This window comes from Dipteris shenzhenensis, chromosome 32 (assembly GCF_047967505.1).
Source record: "Dipteris shenzhenensis isolate YYH24624 ecotype China chromosome 32, Dip_SZ_1.0, whole genome shotgun sequence".
In the NCBI taxonomy this organism is placed as follows: domain Eukaryota; kingdom Viridiplantae; phylum Streptophyta; class Polypodiopsida; order Gleicheniales; family Dipteridaceae; genus Dipteris; species Dipteris shenzhenensis.
In genome coordinates, this window is record NC_141627.1 from 5,790,579 (window position 1) to 5,814,713 (window position 24,135).

General features: G+C 40.2%; 2 pseudogenes; both read right to left on the minus strand.

The window, feature by feature from the left end:
* Positions 1-6,151: 6,151 nt before the first annotated feature.
* LOC147880227 (uncharacterized) lies at positions 6,152-7,385 on the minus strand (annotated as a pseudogene).
* Positions 7,386-16,702: 9,317 nt separating this feature from the next.
* On the minus strand, positions 16,703-23,127 carry LOC147880228 (uncharacterized; annotated as a pseudogene).
* Between the last annotated feature and the right edge of the window lie 1,008 nt (positions 23,128-24,135).

The window sequence follows — 24,135 nt, forward strand, 5'->3', positions numbered from 1 at the left end:
GCTTGCAGGACATCACAAATGCCCACACACACTTGTTGACATTCTAAAAATGCTGCGCTCAAGGAATTGTACAAATGAAGAGGACAGGGTGCTGGGTGTGCTGGGTTTGTTTACTAAGTCGGGCAAGCAAAAACTAAGGTCGGGCAGAACACTCTCTGAACAACTTTTGAATCTCCACCGCTATTGTGATCTCCAAACATTCTTCAGGCTTTGCTTGATGGAGCCGATTGGGTTCGAGGCCGTTGGAATGTCATGGGCACCATGTGTAAGGCAAATCCGTCATTACAATCCGGTTATATGGGGCGAGTGGGATACAAGTGCTTGTTTAAATCCATGCGCTAAGATTCTTAATGTGAACCAGCAAGGGCTTTGCTTAGAAGCCCAAGTTGCATGTGGGTACCTATCTCCAAGAGCACAATCCATGCGATGTATTCGGAGCGGGCAGCACTCAGGACTTAGTCTGTCTATCCCTTATAGCAAATCTGAACAATTTATTGGGCCCATTTGGAACTACTGTCGTCCAAAAGAGGATGATAAGGACTTCTGTTACTTCTGTATTCAGCACAAAAGTTGCACACATTGGATTAGAGAGTGCGACCTTGAAGTTGGTGACAGCTACACATTCCCATTGAAAGCCCACGCACGTGAAGGATGTGAGCAAAACAATCATCTGCATTGCACCGCCACACATAGACACATGGTCATCCAAGACCCTTGGATAGGCAGCAATACTGTGCGCAACAAAGACGATGCACAATTTGTCATGAGCTTCTTGGCCTTCTCTATCCATGCCCTGAAACGTTTTCCTGTGTGGCTTGTCCTCCAAGGAAAGACGCACGAATGCATGGTGGGAATGGTGTGCATACGCAACGACGACCAGGGCTCAGAACTCCACAAGATTGGGATTTTCGCTTGTCCCATTTTTTCGAATCGTCTTTTATTCCAAGATGTACCACGTCAGCGATGTCGGATTGGTGGATTTGATCCAAATGATGCGATTAGATATGTCTCTCACCACACTTAGTGATTCTTGTTATGTACTTCCTCCCCCACAACAATGAGTCCATTTCCTCAATTATGACGCATCACCGGTGCGTTACTGCGGAAGTTAAAGAGACTGGCATGTAACCTACATTGTTATTTACAACACATTGAACCTCAATATTAATATTGTCCAAACTTTTTTAGATTTTGAAGCACAATATATATGATGAAAGGACGAAGTGTATTACTTCTGACATTCAACCTTTGCTCCCATTGGCCTGTAAGCAAGGACAAAAATTCAGCAACTTCCTTACTTGTATATGTGAAAAACAAATTAATACAGCAAAATTTCTCATTTAAAAAAAAAACCAACTTCCATTTTTCATTAGACGATTTGTGTACGCCACTTGGATGTCGGAGATGTTAAATCACTTTGGGCACAACCCTGGACCAAATGAGCTTGCCGATTACATGCAAGCCAATCCCTCTCCCAGATAACCTAGTATGGTCTTTTCCACCATTCCTATTATGAGCACGCAGGTCACCCCACAACCCTCTCTGTTTGCAAGTCTCAGACCCATGGTGTCTGCCATCCCACTGCCATTGAGGAGATATACCTCCTCACACACACACTCACATATCCCCTAACACACACAATCATGTATCCCCTCACATCCACAGTCACATACATACTCCCCCATTCGTGACTCCACCTGTAGTACAAAGTAGAGTAGATGTAGCAGTAAGGAGAGTGGAGGTTGCAGCGGTTGCTTTGGTAAGGGGAGTGCACGGGCACGCAGTGAGAGAGGAGTTAAATAGATCGCAGGGAGGAGAGGGGTTAGAGGGGACTATGAGGATGAGGAGGAGGTGATAGTGGTAGAGGAAGACATATATTACAAAGTGACGGACAAGTGGGGGGGATAGTGATGGATGGTCGTGGGAAAGAAGTGATGGAGTATATGCATGGGGTGGTCTCCAACTTTGATAGAAATTGTTTTATAAAATTTAAAGATTAGAATGATTGTTTAGTTGGGGAGATCATTGATGATGTACATAGTTGTTACCCCAATCACGGCATATGTGACATTCTCATATGTATGGGGAAGGGTAAGAGTGTTAAGTCTTCGGCGAAGACCAACGTGTCATGGGGATCTTCAATCGAGCTGCTTCGGAGAGCTCATACTCCAAGCAACTTCCTTATGGGAGCTGATTGGCTTGCGGTTGCACGGTGTTATCACGGACACCGTCCTCGGATTCAGTCTTAGTCACTACACGCGATCGTAAGGGGAAGGGGAATGAGAAGAATAGAGTAGAGAAGTGTGAGCATGGTGAAAGGGAATCGATCGTATGCACAGCAACAAAGCAAGAGTAAAGGAAAGGAAAACAAGATAACAACACAAGAGTGAAGGAAGCTGCTCTCTATTCCAACTCGAGCAAATGAAAGAATGAATGAAGACCAAGTCAACCAACTTGGCTTTTATACATGGACCTTTTGAAAGGGAGGTTTAACCCTAAAACTTGGCTTTAGCCTTTTTGCCTCTAATCAACCCTTTTGGCCCACAGCCTATAATGAATGGAATACAATAGATGGAAGATGTTACTTGCGTAACATGCCCCCCTTCCTGATCTAAATTCCATCCTTGGAATTTTTCAAAAGTGCGTGGGTTTCAAAATGTTTGTTGTCAGACATGCTTTAATTAGAGCGTGTTTGGCAAACAACTTTTTAGATAATCCGGTAAAGTAGGGGTGTGGTGGCAAAAAATGTGTGTCTACCATATCCTCGAATGTTCAGATATGGCAGGCATGCAGATTCCTTACTCTAATATAGAGCTGATATATTTGCTTCAAATCATGACCAATGTCCGGATTGAAGTTAATTTCGTGGCGCAAGCCCATTTCCCGTTCTTCCAAAATTGGTGATTGGTGCGGCTTAGTATCAAGTAGTAAAATTGTGAGCTGATTAAAATGGCTCGCCGCAACAAAAGCTGGATCGGGCACCTCTTGATATTTCTAGTTCCATTCTCTTAACTGGTGTGCCAGGCCTTTAGATGTTGCCATCGGTGCAAAATTGAACTTCGGGAAGTTATATATAACATTTGGATCTTGCTTTTGCAAGTCCTTAAAAGTAGTCCAACTCCACCTTCTTGTCATGAGCATAAATGTGGGATTTATACGGCGATCCCTATGAGCATTACAATAATAGCTCCATGCAAGAAGGCTTTGTTGTAAAAACTTTATCCTCCATTTGGGCTGAATACCCAGTTGCTACTCAGTTGGCGGGAATTGACTGGTCTGAGGTTGCACATACCATCTGTGCATTTTTCGAGGATGGTCGTCTGCCCAGCACCACATAGAGTTGGCGATGAATTTGGTGAGGGTCCTGACATCCATGATATCAATCATCCTAAGTCCTTGCTTTTGCATCTCACCTGTCCAAGTGCAAAGGTTTGCTTGGGTTTGCACGTCTTTGAATAGTTCTTGTGTATTTGTTCCCTTTCCCACATGTTGTGTGTCGTCCTTTGGTAAACTAGTTTTACCCATGATAGGTTCTTGTGTGACTACCTTAGGTCTAGTCACCCTTGCAGTTGTTTGCATCATTGGCAAAAAGATATAGATGTCGATGATGAAGGAACATTAGTAACATCTATCATTTTGCCCTTGCCTTTGTCTATGAGAGCAGGTTCTTGTGGGTCTACCTTTTGAAGTATGGGTTTGGTAATGACCTTTCTCCAGGTAGGTTCTTGTGGTTCTGCTCTTTTGCTTGATACATTTGTTGTTGGTAATGGATACAACTCCTGTGGGGATCCGTTTGTTTTTTGCACCCATATCATCTTGATCTTCTTTGGTGTTCGGGGTTGCGGCATGACTACATGTGAAGGTGTTGTGATGGCCGCCTCTTCTGTTTGGGTACCCATATCTGATCATTGCCTTGGTAAAGACCTTGGCTCTTCAATAACTTGACTGGCACCCATTGCTGATGCGTTCTTTTACGGCGTTGAGCTTTCTTAGCTTGTGATTGACGAGGTTTGTATTGCAAAGGAAATATTGGCTTCTGATGTCGGGGTTCACGAGGTAACCATACATTTCTTTCACCCTGAAAATATCCTTGAGCATGCAACAACTTTTTGGGAATCCACCTTGTCACTGATGATATTGTCACATTAGGAAAAAAGGGAGCTCATTTTGGGGCCTTTTACGGTTTGGGAAAAATAATCTCTCAACCAATCAAGAGAGAGCCAACGTAATGTTGGAAATTCACAAAAATAGTTAAAAGAAACAATACTTTATGTAGGTACAAGCGTGCTACATTAATGTGGACATTGGTTTTTTATTCTCACAAGATCTTTGGACATGAAGATAGAATCTAGTCTGACATTTTCTTTGACAAGGGCCTTCCCGCTTCCACCTTCCTTTGAACTTTGAAATGTTGTGCTACCTTTCCTTCGAAAGGTCTACCATTCTACACCACTACCTCATTGTGCAGTAGCCTCTTCTTTTCCAAAACTGCTCCCTTGATCCTGTTTGGCTTAGAGTAAGATGTTTCTTGTCAACTGTCTATCTGCCCACTTTCTCTTTCTTAAAACTTCAATTTGTTATCTTGTTTACTTTACTTTGCTGTTGTTACAGATTCACAAGTCTCCATGGTGAATAAAAACTATGGCCGTTCTTGTGGAAGACGCTCTGTGGATGATAATGCTATGAAGGCATAATTATACCACACATCCTTACCCCGTCGACCTGCTTCTTCTATTTCTTCGGTAGAGAATTCAAGTACAGTCAAAACGGAAGGAACTTGGGAAAGGTTTAGTGTTTCGAAAGGAGTATGGGTGCTCATGCAACCTAGCAAAAGAAAGAGACCCCAGACAAAAAACATTTTCTTGGCGTCATGGAAGGGAAGAGTACGAGATTTTAAAATCATCAGAGGGAAGATGAGGGGAAGATATCGGTGAAAGAAGTTTTGATTCAGCATGTACATGCATAAGGCGAGACTATCCAAATGATCTTCCGCAACACCGGCCTAATTGTATATTTTTCTATTGTGGTTTTGTTCTTTATGAGGTGTATGGATTTTTAAGATGAAGCTTCCTTTCTTTGCTGATTGACATTCTTGTGTTATTTTATTTCAGATTTATACCCTTCATCGTATGAGACATGGCAAAACATCGATTGTATTCTGGGATTTATAGATGTTTTGCATGGATCGATAGGAGAACAATAATACCAAGGTCGATGTGCAATAGAGCTAGCTCAATCAGGTATATTTTTTACTGATCATTTTTATCAATTGCTGGACAATGCTAACACACATGGTGTGTTAAGAAAACAAGACCTTCCGGCATGGAATTCAGTGGATTGGCCTAACCCACATTTTAGTGTTACAGAGGCATATAGGGCCAAGATTTTCAAAGAAGTATAGAAAGCTCTGAGGCCCAATATTGCCACAAGGATAATAAAAATTTCTTTATGCATGCCTCTCACAGTTTTTGTAGACTTGTTCAATACCTTTCCAGTGAAGGTTTAAAAAACAATGTTCACAGTTAAAGCAACAAGTCTGGCATGCATGCCACAATTTTTGGATAAAGGTTGGGATAAGAAGAAATGTAGCTCAGTGTTTTGTGAGGTTGTCCAACCTTCTATGCAACTGAAGTACATGGTTGCATCACAAAATTTTATTTTTTCTTTTTATTATAAGCGCAGTCGAATGCTAGGCACAAAACTAGTCCCAATGGATCAAGATGAAGATTCTTTTGGTGCAGAAAATAAACTTCTTGATATTGATGTTGTTGAGAATGGTGATGTGCTAGTCAATATCTCATTAAGACAATGTTGCTCCCTAGCTCAATTGCGCAATGACATTCTGTTTGAGACAGAAGGTTCTATTTCAAAGGACTTTTTATTTATCTACAACAATAAGAAGGTACACCATCTGACTTATCCTAGTCTCATTAAGCACTGCTATTAGTTTACTTTACCCTATTGATTCATATTGCTTTTTTGCAGGTGCTCAAAAGAAGAGAGAGTTCAATAAAATGCAAAGACATTGAAAATTTGAAAATTGAGATGACACAGACTCCATAAACAAAGGTATTGTATTCAATAAAGTAAAATTTTGTACAGAAGTGTTTAATTGTATATGTAGAACATATTCTTGACAACCATTTTCTATTTATCTACCCTGATCTAGAGGGTGCTCTACAGGATCCAAGCTCTCCGTATCATCTTTTTTTGGAGAATATGTTTTTCGCTGCTCCATCCTGTCCCGTACAGTCTCTTGGTGCTGCTGCATTGTCTCCTCTACTGCCCCTGGAGCATCTGTTTGTTGCTGCTCCGTCTTCTCCTCAACAACATCAACAGCAGGTCCTTCTTCCTATGGCTTCTCCTCATCAGCACTAGGTCCTTGTTCCTGTGGCCCCACATCAGCATCATCTATGTCATCATGGTGTATAACACCTTCTCGGACTTTAGAGCTCTCACCCAACTCGACAGTAGCTGGTACAATAGGTTTGGGGGAGGCATACTTCAAAAACTTCCAAATTGTATCAACTCTAAAACTATATAAACACTGTATTGGAGAATTCGGGAATCTCCCAAGTCCCACCTTCACGTAAGGGGTTAAGATTTGACCATGTGGCCAAAACTTAAACCCACATTTGAAATTGGGACTTGGGAGGATTCCCTAAGACGGTGTTTATGATGGATTCCACTTTCAAGTAATGGGTTAAGATTTGACCATGTGGACAAATCTTAACCATATTGGAAATTCCCAAACTATGTGAAAATTCCCAAATTCCCTAATATAGTGTTTATACATAGTTCGAGCTGAAGCTATCTTCTCTCATCTACAATGGCATATGATGATTAAGAACACGTTGTACCAATATCAATTATTTTGAAGCTAAATGAGAATTATTTTTTCTTACAAGCTCTGGCTGTCCTATCTCAAAATAGCTTGAAAGTATATATTTGGCATTGATCAGCACTCTCCAGCCGTAACTACTTGAATCATCTTGTTGTGGTGTCTATATAGTTGGAAAGATATGTTAGAAACTGTTAACATCTGAACAAAACAAAATTATTCAATAGGTTCAAAGGCATAGCATGAAATAGACATCAGTAGAGGGAACAACTTTTTACCTCTAAATTTACTGGCTCCATCGAATCCAAAAGATTGACATTAGGAGGACAATGATCCAATGCATCTAGAAGCCTTCTAATACATATAATTCAATTAGTGTGCATTAAATCAAAATAATGAAGTTTGAAGTTAAAAAAAGCACACACACCACTTACAATTTCAGCTCTCTGTGTGTGTTTTTAAGAGAGTTGAATATAAAGCATTGCTTTCGCTGGATGTCAATAGAAGCAAAACTCCAGTGGTCACTGCATAAGGAAAAAAGCATTAAGAAATCAAAGGCTACAAGAGTTCTCAATCTTAAAGGAGAATCCCAAAAGAAGCAGTCACCCACATACCTGTTATGGTATGGAAGTAGCAAAACATCAATAACATCAAAATTGCAGTATGTGAACCACTTGGAAATATCCATGGGAGTTTCCTTTGCATCTCTTAACTTGGAGGAAATGGCAGGATCAATAATATGAACTATGTGCTATACAGAGTGGTTAAGGTAGCTTCTCATCATGATGCATTGGACCAAAAAATAATTAGGGTAGGGTGTAAAGGGGGTACAAGAAGGATTGTTTTGCAAACAAATGTAAAATAATAGACACTTACTAGAGCATTGCAAGAATGATAGTATCTGAGCAATACTCATTCTTATGAGCCAATGCTGCCAAGCATTGTTTTGTCAAGTGAAAATCATTCACTGAAAGTTCATCCTCAATATGGACAACAATGTTAGGTCCTAGCTCCTGCAACCTTCTCTCTATTTGCAGCTCCCTTTGTATATTCTCTAGATCTATAACAGATTTAGATTCTTTTATTTGCTGCTTCAATGACTCCTCATAAGCAGCTTTCCCTCTGGTGTTCTTTGAGTGGGTTACTTCAACAACCTTAACCTCATCTACCTTTGACTTTCTTGTAGGTGGAATTAATAATATGTCTCTCATCTTGATGTCCTGCCATTCCACAGGATGGACTAGCTTGTCATACCTCCATCTCACTCTGGACAAAGTGTTGAAGTCTTTGGCCATTAGAGTTACCCTATGAGCATGGGCTGCTACAAGCATTGCATCTTCAAAATATTTCTCCAAGTAATCCTCTACCAATTCCTGTAAGGAAAGAATGGCAGTCCTGTTCCACCTGAAACCAAGGTGCCAACCATCACATATGTCTCTCACTAGTCTCTGAAAAAGTGCCTTGGGGATTGCAAAGACTATAGCTTTCTGTTGCTTCCTGATCTCCTTTAGCACACCTGCACCATGCTTCAATCTCTTGGCCTTGTTGGGATATCTCAAGGTGTATGCCTCAGGCACACCTTATGTTTCTATGTGTGAGTGCTAGAGGCACAGTTAGGTGCCCACAAGCACAGTTAGGTGGTGGAGAGCCACATAGGATGATTGAGAGAATCTAGGAGTAGATTGAGGAGATGATTGTGGAGCTCTGAGGTCATCAGTGATGTCAGTGAGCATGCATGAGGTGACTACTTAAGGACCTCACTCTTCTTCATTCTACAACCAAGTAATGCAAGTATTCTGAGTTTGTGTCCATTCTTTGCTTTCCTTTCAGTTTCACCAACATGGTATCAGAGCCATTTGATCCCCCCATCTTCTTCTTCATCTTCTTCTTCACCATCTCTCCCTTTTCTTCCCAAACTTGCTTAAGCTTGTTCTCCTCCGGTTCTCAGCCATTTCCCACGTCCTTCCTGCTGGAGATCTATCTCAAAAGGGCAAACTTCTGGCTGAGAGGAATTGAAGAAAGGCGTGCCCGTTTCGTCACCATTGCACGAAAGTCGTCGACTGTTCCTTCTGCGTTTTCTCCCAGCACACTTCATCTTTCTCTAATTCCTTTCAGGGGGAGTTAGTCCATCCTAGAGCTATCCTGTGTTGAAATCTGAGCAGCAATGGCTGCATATTCAAGGAGAAATCAAAGAAAAACCAGTCGACTTTGAAGAAGCAAGACAGGGTGACCTGATGCATTTTTGCACCTCTTCTTCCCAGAGGACCTTCTATGGTATACCAGCTCTCTTTTGCCTCAGAAACCCCCTTTTTCTTTGCTTTGAAGAGTGAGCTACAAGCCCTCCAAGTTCAGCTTTTCAGTTTTGACAGTTTTGGACAAGTTTTTGAAGATGATGCTAGATAAAATGCTACTCTAGCATTTCTGGTTTTTTTGAAGCTTTCAATAACTTCAGTATAAGTGTGGCTTCAGTTTTGTTTTGAATTACTAGACCTGGTTTTGATTGGAAAGTATTTATTTCACCCACTTCTATGAAGCATGTAAGAAGAAGCATCATTGATTGAATATTGGTCACTAGTCTTTGCTACATCAAGTGCTCATATTTTGGAAGTTTTTTCAGTTATTTTTGCCTTGTAAGAGAGATAGACACTACCCAATATCTGGGTTAGACCCTCTCAGGGCTACCCTATTTAATCTCAAGAAGTTCAATGGAAAGGGCTTCCACACATGGCAGATGAAGGTGAAATTTGCATTGATGAGGGAGAACTTATGGGGACTTGTCAAACCTACTCCTACCGCTACTTCTACGGCCTCCAATGCTGGAGAATCCTCAACTCCGACACGACTGGCAAGGGATCCAGCTAGAGAAGAAAAAGCATATGGTATCATTGCTCTTGCTTTAGGAGATGATTATATTCACCATATCTCTGACTTGGAGTCTCCTTCGGAAGCTTGGCAGAAGCTTGACATGATTTTTGGTGCTAGCTCTCACATCTCTAAACTATCACTTAAAATCTCTTTCTTTGAATTGAAGATGGCTAGTGGTACTACTTTAGCAGCTCATGTCAACTATATGCAGAGTCTTATGACTCAATTAGCTTCTATCAACTCTCCTATTACTCCAGATGATGCTATGGCAGTGTTACTTAAGAGTATGCCTGAAGATTATGATCACATTGTTAGCACTTTGAAAAATCTTCCTAATCCTAATCTTGAAGGTATTATCTCTGCTCTCCAAGAAGAAGAAAGGCATATGGAGCTCAGGAAAGGCAATGACTCTGCTTATGCTGTACAATTCCAGAAGGGCAAGTATACCCCTTGCAATCACTGTGGAAAGACAAATCACCTTTCAAAGGACTGCTTCAAAATTAATCCATGCAAGCACTGTGGCAAGAACAACCATAATGAGAAGTTTTGCAGAGCCAAAGAAAAGACAGAAAATGCACTTACAGTTAATGAGCCTCCACAAGATGAGGCATCCTTTGAAGATTATGCATTTTAAAAACACATCTCTATGTATGCTCCAGATCTCTCTTTTTATGTCAAGGTACTCAGCCTGGATAGTCGTCCAAAATGAATGAAAATAAACTATTGTGTTTTGTGTGTTTTGTAAACACCTCTAGTCACCTTATGATGTAGGCCATCTGTATGTTTTGTTCCATGGTACCTCCTGCAGACATTGTGTGCATGTACATGCAGGGGAGATAACCATTGGAAGGTCTTTCTGTATCCCTTTTTTGTTTACCTTACACCCAAGGGAACTCTTGCTAGCATGAGAACCTAGCCATAGATTTATCCTTGACCACCATGAGATGGCATGAGAAACTATGAGACTAGATGTATCCTTGACATAGCCTGAGGCATTTCCTTGAAGGGGGGTTTGTTGGGATATCTCAAGTGTATGCCTCAGGCACACCTTATGTTTCTATGTGTGAGTGCTAGAGGCACAGTTAGGTGCCCACAAGCACAGTTAGGTGGTGGAGAGCCACATAGGATGATTGAGAGAATCTAGGAGCAGATTGAGGAGATGATTATGGAGCTCTGAGGTCATCAGTGATGTCAGTGAGCATGTATGAGGTGCCTACTTAAGGACCTCACTCTTCTTCATTCTACAACCAAGTAATGCAAGTATTCTGAGTTTGTGTCCATTCTTTGCTTTCCTTTCAGTTTCACCAACAGGCCTTTTGCTGGAGTAGGCTCATTGGCTTCCCCTTCCTGCCATGTGCACCTCTTCCCTCTAAAGGCACACTTAATTTCTTGGTACCTGCCCCAGCTACTGCTGCTGCAAGCCCTGGTCCTTTGCCAGCAATCCTTGCAGTGGACTTGGTACTTGCCATCACTTTGACAATCTGCCATAAGGAAAAATTCGATGAAAAGAAATTACAGCCATGGAGAACATGAAATGACAGAAAAAGACAATGATAGGGTGGATGAAGCAACATTAATGAATTTGCAACAAAATGTGATTTCGACAGTTTGAAATTCCTAACAGCTCACTCTCGCATTTTTCTGCAAAAGCCTGAAGTAACATGCTGGTACATTCCCACAGTGATTTCTCTGTCTTTACAACTAGATACAATATGGATTAAGTCTATGCAAGTAGAGTACAACCATGGACACCTTGGAAAGACACAAGACCACAATAATAGGGGTGGATGAAGGAATAGTTCAATATTTGCAACAAAATGCGATTTTGGCTGTTTAAAATTCCTAAAGCCTTCACCTCGCGTTTTCCTGCAAATTCATGAGGCAGCATGCTGGAACATGCCTTCAGTCATTTCACTATGTTTGCAACTTGATGCAAGATGGATTGAGTCTATGGAAGGCAAGAAGAGTGCACAGACTGAAGGAAGACCCATAAATGAAATTTTGACCTTCAATGCAATTATCACACTTTTAGATTTGCAAACATTTGTAAATCTATAAAGATGATCAATCTTTCACTCAACCAACCCAATTCAAAAGTCTTCTTGCTTGTGCCATGAAGTGGAAAAAGCTAAGGATTGCCTAAAATATTTATCCTAATATCTAAGCTACATCACATCCCAAGGGTATGTGAGTTATACTATTAAACAAGAAGATAAGGATATAGAGAGTCCTACTGACTTGGAAGCTATCTGTGGGTGTGCTGTGCTGCTGATGAGCACCCTGTGTTGGGAATGAACCTGTGTTGCTGGTGAGGATGCTGATGATGCTGGGGATGAACTTGTACAGAGGCAAGAGAGCTGAGATGGGAGGGCAGAGGCAGGAGAGGTTAAACAAGAGGGAAAAGATTAGTGCAAAATACAATCAAGGCAACTACTAAATCCCACACGTGTGGAATGGAGTTGTTTTTTTGCACGTGTGGATGGGACACTTTTTGCCTTGGAACTTGTGCCAATCATGATTTCATAATGAAGTCCATAACCACTCTTCCATCCCCTGACTTCTTTCATCCCTGTCAGCACCCTCCCATCATCCTTTTCCTTCCCTCTCTGATCCCTTCCTACCCAACACACTCCATCCAGACTGCAACACCTGAAGACTACTAACACTTCTTGATCTCCAGGTTACCAAGGGTGTAGCTCAAGTTTGGGAGAGAGCAGGAGATTCACTAGTGCAACTCCAACACCATGGAAAAGGAAAAGGAAGGTCAGAGTTCTAGATTCTTTTCAATGTTTTTTGATATATATTTCTTCCATCCATAGACTTCTTGATGTCCAGATATCTAGGTAATTCCCATCCACCACATCCCATATCCCACATTTCCACCAAGCTCAAGCATTTCTGGTCAGATGTACCAATCCTACTATCCAATAATCTCATAGCACATCCTAGATATTTGCAACAATATGCGAGGAGAGCGGTTTACTTATCTCTAATCACCCCATATCACATTTTGCTGCAGATTCCCTTCCCAGACACATTCCTATGAATATCTTCATTTAGCTCCACTCTTCTTGCTACATATCCAAATCTTATTATCCAAGAATCTGGTAGATCAGCCTAGGATTTGATTTGAGATGGATATGAATAGAACCTCAAAGTTTGCAACAAAATGCAAGGAGAGTGCTTAGTGCTTTACCTATCTCTAATTAACCCATATCACATTTTTTTGCAAAATCCTTTTCTTGACACATTCCTCATGAAAAGCATCACTTAGCTCCACCCTTCCCTTTGCATATCATATCCTACTATCCAGGAATCTGTGAGATGAATATCAGTAGAAATGGAAAATTTGCAACAAAATGCAAGGAGAGTGCTTTACATTTTCCAAATGGCCCTACATCGCGTTTTCCTGCAAAGTCCTGTGTCCTTTTGGTTTTCACTCCTTCCTCATTGTTTTACTTTCTTTGGCCATGTGGAATTCTTCCCTGATGCTAGGATCATCTCACAGATGCCTACTGTTTAGGAATTTGTGAGATTATCCTAGCATTTGATTGGAAATTGATATCAAGAGAAATGGAAAATTTGCAACAAAATGCAAGGAGAGTGCTTCACATTTTCCAAACGGCCATACATCGCATTTTCCTGCAAATTCCTGTGTCCCTTTTGGTTTTCATTTCTTCATCATTGTTTTGATTTTTTTTGCCCTGGGGAATTCTTCCTTGATGATGAGAAAAGTTCTTGCTTTGGAACAGTTGACTCTCAGGCCCCTCCTTTCAAGAGGAAGCTAGACTTTTCTGTTGCTATAATTAGACCATAGCAATCACCAGGTGAGTCATGAGTGCTCATGAGGGGATTTGTTTGGTGATATCCTATACATTCCCTGATTGCATGTCAGCATATAGACTTCATGATATATAAATTTTGGTTCAGGCAAAAGGAAGAGAATGGAGCAGAAAGCTGAGTCTTCCCTCTCAAAACAAAAGGAACAAGAAGAGGACAAATTTCCAGATTTGCTCCTATTTGAGTTTCTTCACAAATGCAAGGCTCAGAGGAACTTCCACATCTACCACAGTATTTTCAACAGGGAGTTCACTATGAGCTCTGTACTGGAGCAGCACATAGATTTTCTTTCAAACCATTGGGATACCTTCAAACAACTGATAGAGGTAGGAAGAATTGTGGAAGGTGAAAACGTTTTTATGCATATAAATCATATTGTTTCCATTGATAGGCTGAGGTACCATGTGAATAGAAGATTTAATAGCCTGCCTGAGGAATATAAATTCAACTGTAACTTGCACACCAGAAAGTGTAGAGTGCTTGAGGAAACCATGGCATTCTTTATGTACATTGTCTTTAGTCAAGACTCTCTAGAAGAACAAGGGTAGGAGGCTAAAGAAGAAGACACATCTGAAGTAGAGGAAAAAGAGGATGTTCCTATGGCAATAGAAATGGCAGAGCAGGAAGAAGATATCAACCTCCAGGATGAGGGGCTACAAGTGGCTGCTCTTGACCTTGTTCAACTGAGGACTAAAACTCTTAGGGTAGCACAGCCGATTGAAGATTTTGATGTTCAGAGCAGCAACTATGCAGTGCCCATGCTTCCAGGTGTCTTGATTGGTGGTAAAGATTATGTTTTCCTCCATGATATAGAGTGTATGTTCAATTTAAGGGAGGACTATGCCATTTCCCTTATTGCCCAGGCTTCAACGCTTGACAAGGAGGTTGGCATAGAGGATGACCATTCACTACTGGCTTTGGAAACAACTTTTGATCCTGTAGAGGCCCTTACTATTTATTTCAAAGAGGCTGAAAAGTTCCAAGAACCAGATGAGGTTGCCTTCCAGCTCACACAGGAAGCTATGAATCTCTCAGCACTATACAAGGGAAAGCTTAAAGAAGATGCTAGACTGGAGGGGAGAGGAATAAATCTTTGGAAAGATGAACTACTTGTTGCTGATGAAAATGAGAAGGTATGATCTTGTTACTTCAAATTGAATACTTTATCTTGTGTTTAAATGTTTTGTAGGTTGTGTATTGTCTCACTCCAATCTTTTGATATGTGGGAGCTACAAATTGAGGAGGACACATTCCTCCAGAGAACAAGTGGAAGCAGGCCGGCTGGGTTTGGCAAACTGTCGAGCCTAGCTCATTATATTCATGATCTAGGCAGTGCTAAGATCTTGATTTACCATAGGGAGTTGAGCAACAATGGAGAAGCCATTGTTTACTTCTTTAAATGTTTGTCTAGGGTTTTAGGTGGACATGAACTTTCATGGCAAAAGGAAAAGATTATTTTGATAGAGAGGTTGTCTGCCATAGATATATTTAGGGATTATGTAAATAAGTAGGCCTCTAGGGCCTCTTACTTTTTGTCTTACACTTTGTATGCATTAGCATGCGGTGTTAAGGAGCCCAAATTTCTAGAGGGCTATGGAAAACACAAGCTCATAAGGTTTCAAGAGCCAACCATGATTGCATCAGGTGACACAATCCAAGAAGAAAAACACATGGAGATAGCTGAAGACAAGGATACCCCTCCCAGACAAGCAACAGAGGCAAGCATTGATAAACAGACATTCGACATCAAGCCAATAAGGAAGAAAAAGAGTCCAATGAAGATCAAAAAGAGAGTTCTGATTGGCAGGCCCTGGGAGTAATAGGATTTAGTCATCAAATATAGCACAAACACTATGTTGAAGTTGAACTAATTTGTACAAAGTCTTTGATGTCTGGTATGATCTTGTATAAATGAACACAAAATTTATAAAGTTTCGGTTATATCGATAGTAACTACAATACACTCACATGCTGTTGATGAATTCTGAGATTATATAGTTTAGAAAGGAAATTCTATAGATTTAGAGGTAAAACGCGATATAGGGTTGTTTTATATGAGGACCTCTTAATATCGCATTTTCCAAGAAAAATTTTCTAAATGCCATGGTCTATGCTCTTCCTTGTTTATCGACTCTCTGGACTCATCATCGAAACCTTCACTCAAAAAGTCTCCAGAAAAATAGTTCCATAATGATTTCTGATGGGGATTTGGTGTCAACAGTCAAGACTTTGTTGATTTATTATGACCTATCTCACATACTTCTTGTTGTCGACAAACGACAAGGTGAAGTAATGCCAAAAGCAAAACAAGTGGGTTTTAGAGGGAAAACGCGATATGGGGTGTTTTCGAATGAAACATGGGCGAAATCGCATTTTCTCGCAAATTTTATCAAATGAATGGTTATTTGAGACTGCTTTGTTTGGCCACTCACATGCACTTGCTCTTATTGATGAGACCGGAGGTGTAATAGTTCAGAAAGGAAAATCTTAGGATTTGGAGGTAAAATGCGATATGGGGTTGTTTTGTATGAGGATTTCTTAATATCACGTTTTCTAGCAAATTTTTCTAGATGCCATGGCTTATGACCTTCCTTGTTTATCCACTCTCTGGACTCATCATCGAAACCTTCACTCATTAAAGTCTCCAGAGAAATAGTTCCATTTAGATTTCGGATGGAGATATGGTGTCAATAATCAAGACTTTGTTGATTTCTTGTGACTTGTCTCATGTACTTATTGAGGTCGACAAACAAGCAGGATACTTTTTGTCATATACTGCCTATGCGCTCGCTGCTAGTGTAAAGGATCCTCTGATGCTTGAGCCTTATGGCAAGCACAAGCTTATACGGAATTGAGAGCCAGCACTATTAGGATTACTAGAACAAGGAAGGTCTCAGAGCTCTACTGTTTTACTTAAGAAAAAGAAGTCTTCAAGTCAAGTGAAAGGGAGGGTTCCCATTGGCAGACCTTGGGAGAAACCCTAAGGCCATCATCTATAATAACATTGTTGTTGTATATTTAGCTTTAGAACAATAATTTATCAATGTTGTATCTTTTATATCCACCACAAAAGAAATTGTAAATACACATTTTGTATTTCTATTCATCAAAAACTGAGAAGTGCTTTCAATTCTGAGATTATGGGATACACAATATTTACACTTGTATTCTATCCACCCATTTGTGATCTACAAAGACCTTTGTTTTTCTCCATTCAGCATGTCTCTCTGCTGCATTTGAACTCTCTAAAATTATTTGTCTTCTCTGCTTCTGAGCTACTTGAAAGGCTATCCTAACTTGAGATGCTTTGACCTTTCTCTTTGTTTCGATCTTTTGAAGTATGCCTCGATAAAACCACGATAAAACCATTGAAACACTTCCTTTAAGCTGTTGCCTTTTTGTTTTCCTCCAAAATGTTATGTCTAAAGAAAGCATTACGGGCCATGTAGTGTGATTTTTCCATTCCTTGTGTCGACTAGATTGCAGGGCATCCATACTTTTTTACAAAGAATGGAAGATGGTTGTAGATAATGTGCTGTTTTGACACAGAAAGAGTCTAGCATTAAAAAACACAGAAAATTCAAATTATTTTGTTCTATAAATTGAAAAATTGGGGTGAAGTTAGTGTTGTCACCATGTAATGGGTAATGTTGCAGGTTGTCCATGCTTCTTTCATTGCCTTTCCGAAATTCTTAACCTCTTCCTCAAATGCCTGTTGATCATTCTTGTTCCATGAAACTTTGTCACAATAAACAAATAGCTTGTCCAACGATTTCCACACCTGAGCCTTCACATCTCGTGCCATCCCATCTGCCTGATGATCTTTTACTGCATTGTGGACTTGCTTCCACACATTGTATTTTACTCTAGATACATATTGTGATTGTCTACCCTGTTTTCTTGTTATATTTTGTGGATGTGACAAAAACCTTCGTGCCTTTACTCCACCAATTGATGGCTTGATAGGTACTTCCTTACCATTTGTAGATTTCTTAAGATCTTTTGTTATATGAACATCTCCACCATGTAAACCAATATCTGATAATACTGCTTCCAATGATTGTACTGCCTCTTTTCTTTTCACCTTAGGCCGAAGTTTCCAGGCAAATCCAATATATAGAAAAACAAGTTTCTCAATAATTCTACACAATGCATGCAATGTGCAAATGTGAACATTGCATAATGGAATATCAAGAACTGCATTAAAATTTGGATCTTCCTTGTCCCTATTGGGTGCTCTTCTCCACCATTTGAAATCCAAGACATGGGCTGGTTGTTTACAATACAAGCAAGGAGATTTGGAGTTACCCCCTTACTGATATTATACATACACTTCAATGTCTTAAGATCACCGGCCATATGCCATTATACTTGGAAATCACCTTTGCCTGGAACATGAAGATGTCCCCCTAAAATTTGACTCCTTATAGTTGATGGTATATCTGTCTGGTGAAAAACCCAGTTAAGTGTTTCATGGTCCTCTGTCTTCACCTGCCATTTTAATAGAATGATATGGTAGAAGTTTATTAAAAATTATACATATATATTCAACAAATACTAACACGAAAATCAAAAAATACATACCTCAAATGATCCCAACCACCATACATGTTTTTATGATTGGACGCTAAAGTACTTCGAATTGGTCTTTGTGATTGATGGATCAAGTGCCCGATTCATCAAGGTAATAGTCACTCTTTCTATCTTCTTTTCCTTTACAATTTCACATTCGTCAAGCTTAACAACAAACTTTAAAGCTCCTTTACATTCCTCAAGTGTAATGTTATAAAACTCCACCATTCTTCTCTGTAATTGTTGCAGCTCCACAAAAATATTATTGAAAGGATCATATATAGTCCTTCCCTTGGCCCCTTCATATACATTTTCTATATGTAAATATTGTCCAATGAAGTCATCTATTTCCTGATTTAGAAGACCTCTTTGGTGCCACACTGCTGCTGGGGTGGGTAACAATACACATTTTATCCGTTTATCTTTGAGAGTAGAAGAAACGATGTTAAAAATTGAAGCATATCCTTTTTTGCTCACCCCACTCATATCAAGAGCCTCTTGAATCTTCTCAACATCAATTCTACTTTCTGATATAAACTTTTTGACAGCATCACGTTTCACCTTTTTAAACTTTTTTTCATCTAGTTCTTCACAACAACTTCAAAGACTAAATCTTTTATTTGCTTCACTGGAACAAGATTGGAATTTTCATTTACTTCATCAAGCATTAAAATTTCCCTGCAATAAGAAGGAAACACATCTACAATTTTTCATTTTTAAATATATATAGAATGGATATATTTATCTATGAAGTCATAAATTTTGGAGCTTCCTCTTTCGTTTAAACAATTTGGATACAATAAAGAAATAAACATGCAAATACTTACATTTGTAGATGCTCATTAATGGAAGTTAATAGTAAGATATCGCCATACCTTGCTTTTTGAATTCTACGCTTACATCCTCCAAAGCCAGCCTTTAACTCTGCAATGTTGCAGATTTTTCTCTTCCGTAGTCTCTCTCCTAATACAGTGTTTTTTCTCCTTGCTTTCAGTAGCATCGCCTTTGTCTTTTTATGTTCTTCCTTCTCACTTTCCAGAAGTTGCTTCAATGCCACACACTCTATCTTGTCTTGCCTTTTGATCGCCTCCTCTTGTAGATATAAACTCTTGTACATATTTGCATTATTGCATTGAGCTGAGACGTATCCATACAATTCATTTATTCCATCGCTTACAAACTTCAATAGAGTTGCTGGATTGGAGAATGGAGGTGTTAAATTTCCAATTACGCATGTTGGGTAGATGCTTCCATCACACCACAAGTCTATATGCTACAAACCTCCTTTCTACATCATGTCTCTTTGCTCAATGCTTTGGTGCATACTCTTTTGGTGCTTCAATATTGGTGCATAGTGTTGTTCCAAGTCGACATGGAAATGATGGAGTCATTTCTTACTAGTTTCTCCTTCTGCCATGTTTTGCAGCAATGCAATGTATTCTTTCTTACTATATATTGTTTTGTTTGAGAGTTGAAGAAGGCACTAAACATTTTTAAATTCAAAATGAAAGAGATTAGTTATGTAATACTGACAGAAGAATCGTTCACACATGTGAGCCAAACCTATGAAAAAGGTATCTTGTCGAAGCTTTTAATGATAAGACCTCGTTGCTTGTAAGCAATAGTATATTTATTGCCTTAAATTGACAGTGCTGGACCTGTTGTGACTATTTTATGTAGTTTAAGAGCAAGATAAATAAGAAAATAGTGAATTTCTTATAGGGCCCCAAAATGAGCTCCGAGTTCTTCTAATGTGGAGTTACGCAAACAAGGCATTGGTCATGGACAAGGTTATGGGCCACGGGGTTGTGTAGATGAGGATGTAGGTGTAGTGTTTGGAGGTGGAGAGGTTTTTTTTGATAAGGTGTCCTGTGGTAGGGAAGTTTTAACTTTACCTTTTTTAGTAGTGGAATCATCACCACTCTGCATTGAAGACTGCATTGATGTCCCTTCTTGTAGTAATGTTATTTGAGTAGCATGCCTTTGTATACCATTTTAGCCTATTGCTTGTGCCAATCAATTTGACAGTTTGTCAAATAGCACCACGTACATCCAAGGACCAGATGCTCTTCCATTGTACCTATAGGCAATACATAAAAGCGTACCTGCAACACATGTTTAGCAATTACTATATCCAATGTTACATGGCCTATTGGTTTTATCCATTGCTGTTTATCGCTGTGACTATCGCATTGGTCGGAACCATGCTTCCTTTAGGTAGTGTTTGCCAGGCCTCGAATGATATAAAGTTATTGCTTGTGCTTGGATCGATCAATGCATTCATCCCAAAGGTAGTTTCATTGGTGATTCTCAAAGTTGAGGGAATTCTAGCCGGTTCAATCTGTGGTTCAACATCCCCTAAGTCCTCATCCTCAAGGGTGCCCTTGTATAAGGTCATCCTCTTGGACTTTTCCCTTATTTCCCTTTCTTTTTCTTCCTAGCAGGCTTGTAGCTGTGCCAAATTTTCCTTTTTTTTCCTCCTTTGATTGTTGTGGATTGTTTGAAGTGTTTGCAAGGTCAAAGGTCCATAAAACCTTTTGACCTTGCTCCCATTGATGTAACCTTCCATTACCACTCCATCAAGTGTAGCAATCCTAACTGCTCCTTGTGGTGTGATTTCCACCACTTGGTAGGGTCCCATACCCTGATATTTCAATTTTTTCTTTGTGCTCCTAACACCGTATGAGGCACAAGTCCCCTTTATTGAGGTCCTTATTTTTAAGATTTCTGTCAAACCACTTCTTACGTTGTAGTTTTTCCACCTTCATTCCATACGCTGCATGGAGTTGAGTCTCTTCGAGCTACTCTAGATTCACTAGTCTTTCTGTTAAGGATTTCTTTGTCAACGTTTCACAAACTGCCACCCTTAGACTTGGTACTAGATATTCCATGGGCATGACTGCCTCCAAACCAAATGCAAGAGTAAAGGGTGTACAATGTGTTGCTACCTTGTACGTAGTTCGATAAGCCCATAAGGCTGCTGTAAGCTTATGCTTCCAGTCACCCCGACTAGCTTCCACCATCAGTGAATCGCTGAACACCTTTGAAGTTTGTAGGTGGGGGTAATTCCAGGATCAAGTTGATCTTGTTGAAATTTGTGGAAATCCCATTCTTGGACACCACATGACCTAGGATAACACCATGTCTCACCCAAAATTGGCATTTCAGTGGGTCAAGTGAAATCCTATACAATCTGCATCGTTCAAAGACCATTCGTAGATATTTCGGGTGTTCTAGCCATGGAGAGTATATGCATATATTATCTAAAAAGATTTCTAACCAAACATGCAAGTACTCCTTGAAAGTCATACTCATGAGTCTTTGAAATGTTGATGGGGCATTAGTCAAGCCAAATGGCATCTTACGATATGCAAACACACTCCAAGTTGTGGCAAAGGCCATCTTGTGTTGATCCTTTGGATCGATGGACACTTGGTTGTATCCAGAGAATCCATCCAAAAAACTGTATGCCTCATGACCTGCCACTCTTTTGAGCACATGTTCAGTGAATGGCAAGGGATAATGATCCTTAACTATTGCTACATTGACCTTTTTGAGGTCAACACACACTCATATTTTACGATTCTTCTTTGTCATGATTACAATGGGTGACACCCATTCAGTATGATCGATTTCATATATCATCTCGTATTTGGGATTCATGTCATAAGGTCATTGTTGCACTGGCTTTGCATCATCTCGTATGGGAATTGTGTGTTGCACCACTTTTGGTGGCACACCCTTCATGTCCTCATAAGACCAGGCAAAACAATCCTTGTACTCCTTAAGCAAAGCGATCAAATCGCTTTCTTCCTCCTTGGTGAGGTCCACTGACACAAAGACAGGTTTAGGGGTCTCTCTAAGCCTAGCTAAATTCACCTCTAACTTTTACTAGTCTTTCATAGACTCCATCGTCGTATATGTTTGCTATCCTCTTAGCTTTCTCACAAAATATATCTCGGTCTTGAATGGAATAAGACTTGAAATGTACCGGGACATTCTTGTGATCTTCCTCTTCCAACAACTTATCCAAAGCTTGATCGAGTATAGATGGTCAAGATTTCTTATTAGATGATGACATTCCCCTTGTTGCTAGTTCAGGCTGTGATTCATGTTGTTTTCTTGGTGAGACTTTTATGGATTCCTTGGGTTTTCACAAATCCGGAATGCTTTTCTTACCCTTATTTTTTTTTTCTCTCGCACTTCTGAAGATGGCTCTTCTATCTTCAGGGATCTTTCTAGAATAAGGATCTCTTCCATCCTCCTACCCCAATCCTCTATGAATTCATGATCGGCCGTGGTTGCTTGTACATATTGTAACTATTGAAGGTTAGATTCCACGGTTGCCACCCCGTCATCACTCATATTGGTTGTGGTGTAGAAAAGAGTTGGTAATACATTTCGTCGCTTAACATGCTAAAGATTTGGATTGATTGGTAATGGGATGTTAAGCTTCTTGTCATGTTTAATGAGACTGATCATGCGGATTGGGACTACTGTACCCTCTGAACCGCTCTCATCCTTTATATGCGAGTTCCTCTTTTTTCAAGTATATCAATGGTTGCAAGCAAATGCATCCAATTATGTGAGTACTCGGGTTTAGGTAGAGGCACGTACCATGTTTCATCCGCATCAGCCCCCATTCTCCTCTCATTTGTCGCTTCAAACTGATTCACAGTTGTTGTCCAAGCAGTCATTTTTGATTCGGCAGCAAACAAGTTGCCACCTAGTGGATGAGATTTCCACGTAGTTAGGTCCACTTTTGTCACAAAAGTATCCTTTCTGAGATATAATGTGTTAGGTGACCAATCATGCACTACTCCAGCTGATCTCAAGAACGGTCTTCCTAGAATGATGTCATAAGAGTCAATTGGGTTCTTAAAATCCATAACTACAAACCATACGTGGTAGGTGACGCCAAAGGTTTTGACCCTTAAGTCCTTCACCACACCCACTGGCCTTGTAGTGGTTCCATCAACCAACTTGACTATCAAAGAATTCTTCTCCATGAGCGGGCTTCCCCATTTTTCCCAACATTGTTTTGTCATGATGCTCACTCCCACACCACCATCCAGGATAGCTTCCACTTTCCTATGATGGTACGATATTGAAATGACTGCATTAGAGTCATCACTTTCAAAGTATTGGCCTAACTTATTGATAGGCACCATTGGCATGTCATCTCCTAAGTTCGACTCTTATTTTGTCCAATTGCCATCATGAACTTCTGTCGTCGAGTCGAGGTGTCCGTTCATCTAATCTAATAAGTCATGCCATAACGTTGGGTTTCCCCTAAGCAATGAAGCAATTGGCATTTTGACTTCCATGGACAAGAATGCAACAAGTCCGCAACATCTCTTGGTCCATCTGGCACCGTAATGCCATCAGATTGCCTTCCTATATCATCATGAAGGTTGTTCAGACCCTCATGTCTTGATCGTTCCATAACCGGATCCTCTTCAAACATACAATCCATGAGCAGACGTTCATCAACCGACATGCGATATTCGTTCATTTCTGCTATGATGGATGGTACCTTGACTGGTGCTCTATTAGTTGGGTATTTTTGATGATGTGGGAACTTAATGTCAACCGGCACTCTGGTTTCAACCTGCGTTGCTTGACATTCCTCAACTAGAGCCTTAGTCTCACTAGATTTTCCTTCTCCTAGATAGGATTAGGATATTCATGAAATCCACTCGGTGTATTTGGTCTTGGCTCTTTTGCCTTTTCTCCACTTGGGCCCTCATCTCCTTTACCTCCTTGTCTAGATTTCCTTTCTAAAATCCTTGTGGTCTCAGAGGTTGCTACAGTGGCCATGTCCTTGTCGGAACCGCTTTGCACTATCACTTTATCCTTTCACTTGCCTACTTTGATCGCCTGTTTTTTAGGTGGGTTGCTTTGGGGTTTTGGATTTTGTGATGTTCCAGCTTGACCTTCACTCTCCCTCTTGTGCAACTCTCGCATGATTGCCTTGGCTTGCATACGAGTAATCGTGTTTAAGGATACCTGAGCAA